This window comes from Tachypleus tridentatus, chromosome 3 (assembly GCF_004210375.1).
Source record: "Tachypleus tridentatus isolate NWPU-2018 chromosome 3, ASM421037v1, whole genome shotgun sequence".
Classification (NCBI taxonomy): Eukaryota; Metazoa; Arthropoda; class Merostomata; order Xiphosura; family Limulidae; genus Tachypleus; species Tachypleus tridentatus.
In genome coordinates this window covers 18,660,944-18,664,533 of record NC_134827.1, presented here as the reverse complement: position 1 = coordinate 18,664,533, position 3,590 = coordinate 18,660,944, and positions in this window count along the sequence as shown.

The following is a 3,590-nucleotide window of genomic DNA, read 5'->3' as shown; positions in this document are numbered from 1 at the left end:
CTTGTCTATTTATATCAATAAGTCCACCTGTCCTCCGTGGTTATTTTCAGAACCACATTCTCCTAATGCGTACATCACGTGGTAACATGTTTTGTCAAACCTTATGTTCCCGCACCTGTTTTCGCAGGCTCTTCAATGTAAATTTCTTGAAATAAAAGGGTTTTAAAACACAAATTACTTTACTATTTCTCATAACTCGCCTATGTACCAGTTAAAACAATCAGATATGTGAATGTTAACTAAAACACGAGTATTTAATTACATTTTTCTTTCGATAAGTATGTAAAAATTATAACTAGGCTTAAACATTTTTTAAAACTACATTTCTCATCATGTTTTCGAATGATTAAGAGTCCGTTGATAAAAGTTAACAGCTTTAAATATACGAGGCATTTTTATATCAACAAATCAAGGTATAATTGAATAGCAAACTCTTCATGGCATAGACTCCAAATCTGGAAATCTGAAATACCGTTGTGTAATTGAATCAAAGCTTGTTTTAACTAATTAGTCAGTGGATATACAGCAACGTACTTCCACCTCACAGCAGTGAATGGAACTTACTAAGTTATATCTTCTTTTACAATTATATATCTTCACTGTGCCTACTTCTGACAGTTATTTCAGTATCAGTTCAGAAAACAAACACTTGTTGAGAGAGCTGACTGGAAACAGCTTGTAAAATGTGGTAAAAGTGTGCAACCACAAATAACTACACATACACGTATATTATTTGTTTTAGAACACAGCCCCATTGATCTATCTACTATGTCCACCGCAGGGAATCAAACCCCTAATTTTAGCGTTATAAGTACGTAGACTTACCGCTGTTCCACCGAGGAGGCCTAAGAGTTATAAATTAAATTTGTATTTGTTTGACGTTCATAACTCAAAGTTGTGGGTTCAACATACCTCACAAAATAAAGTTGTTATGCACACAAAGAAATATGTACTTTATTTGTCAAAATATACATTAAATGTTTACAGTACAAAATAAAACGCTATGTATCTATTCACTGAAACACAATATCCAAACAATATACATTTGTCATAACGCGTACGCAATAGTTTTGTTACAATTGCGTACTATCTGGAGATAACCGTTTAAGTGAATTACCAACGTAAGTACATTATAGAACTATTTATAATGTTGAATAACATAACCGTTCTCGATTTTACTTACTTTCTGAGTGTTCGTAAAAAATATATGGATTGGATATTTCGAAAAAGTTTTCAAACAAAATAAATTTTTTATGAACTTTTTTTGGCCTTTCAAAACTGAATCATTTTTAATGAAAATTTGTAAATAGAAACAAACCTAGATATCAAAATAAAAATATTTTTGACATATTTCATGCAAAATATTTAAGGTTTATTAGCCTAAAGATATCTTTACAACTACATTCAGCCTTCGGCCGAAGATTTTGAACTATATTTTACACAGTTCAGGGTTTTAGGTCTACATCAGATGAAAACTTATTTCACGGTTGAAATGAAAGATTTTTAACGTTCAATAATGTTTTCTTGTCATAAATGAATTTTAACCAAATATTAAATTCAATGCGAAAAACTCAAATGAAACGGGCTTTTTGTTCGTTCTAGACATCAGGCTCATGTCAAACTCAGAAGGAATATCTAATACGTGAAATACGGATTAAACCCACAGCTGTCTTTCACAAAATAATCACAAATATTGCAAATTTACCCACTACCTCTGGTAAAATAAACCTACATAAAACAATAACAACAAACAACATGATACTGATGACTTATTACAAATATAATTAATTAAGTTATGTGTTCCAGATTTGCCCGTGTTATACTTTACCCCACTTATTCCATGCAATGGACTGGGAGACCCCATGTGTCTTGCAATATTAACTTTTAATTAACTATTGTTTCTAGTCAATCTTGCATCAGAGGTGTCTTTTATATTAGTTAGTAACTGTTTCGTGCATTCTTACACAATAACGTTTTGTACTAGCAATTCTTAATTTTGAACTGATAGGCTAAATTGCAGGGAGGTATTCGTCCCCCTGTAAAGTGAGAAATATAATTCTTTCCTTATTCATTCAGCATATGTATATCAATTCTTTATTCACTTCACAAGTTCACACTATTTTGCCCCAACCCCCATACTGCAAACGCTAAATGGAAAACAATCAACAGCAACAACATTCAACTTTTGTTTCACTCTAATCTAAAAATTGATTTGAATTTCATGACGCACTCACGGCCTCAGAGTGTGAAGTAGGATTTTGTTGATATATGTTCATAGTCCAGCATAATAATTATTTTCTTTCAGTTATAAATGTCCACTTACCTGTCAGTTGAGGTGAATCTAAGGCCAAAACTTGTCGTGTGATATTTTTTATTAACAGTACATGTTTTTCAGGGTAACAAAGTAATTCATTTATATATTTCGAAAGAAACGTCTATCAATATCCTCAGAAGAGTTCTACTTTATTCAAATGATTTACGAAGTTTAACCTCCAGATAGAAATATATATATATATATATATATATATATATATGTGCATGTGTAAATTTTAAAATATTCATTATTTGTGAAATTTTGAACATTTCAATAAAGGTTCTATGAAATATTCTAGCACTTTTACTCGCGTAGTGATTTTCTTTATGGAATACATTCGAAACTGTGAAACAAAACAAAGTTTTCAAAGTAAAACATATAAACAATCATTCATATATGCTACACACACAGTCCTTTATAACATGGTGTGTTGGCAAAATCAACCTTCTATATATATATATCTCTGGTTCATCAATAACTTAACAAAAAAGTAAATACCCAGGCTTAAGATATTATAATGCCAACATAATGCTTGTACAGAATATGTAATAAAATTAATTTATTATAGACACTCAAATAAATGAAGAAAGAAAACTTGTTGAAAGGCAGTCTTTGGATCAACATTTCTGGTATGAAGAATAAAATGAAGAATTGCATTAATTAAAATTAAAAATTAATAAATTAATATCTACACTATACATCTTTTCATATTATAGGAAGCCGTAAAAATTGACTAGTTATCAGCTGAAATGGTGACAATATAAATGCAATGTTCCTAGCAGTCTCACCAAGTAACTGTTCGAAGTATTAATCATCAGAAGTGTATAACAACAAAGATACACGTTACATAAAAGGAGTCAAAACTGGCTATTTATTTTTGTTGTGGATCCTAGATAATACTTTACTAAAGAAAGTAACAGAGAGTTCTTTACTTATATTCAATTTCATAATGCCTGTTACCTAATTTATGTTTGAAACACTTCATACTACGAATACTACATACTACAAAACACATAACACAACGAACAGTTTGTCTAAAATTTTCCATATACAATACATTCTTATAACACCAAGAAAAAAAACATTCCAAGCAGAGAAACTAGTATCAATAATGTTAAAAAATTAGAATAATATTCTCATTTAGTTGTGCATAAATAACATGTAGATTTTTTTTTCCCTCAAAGTGATAACTGTGCAACTGAACATAAATATGTACTTTGTACTAAATATAATGTTGGTAAGTACATACCTTTAGTTAAAGTTCTTTCTACCATTT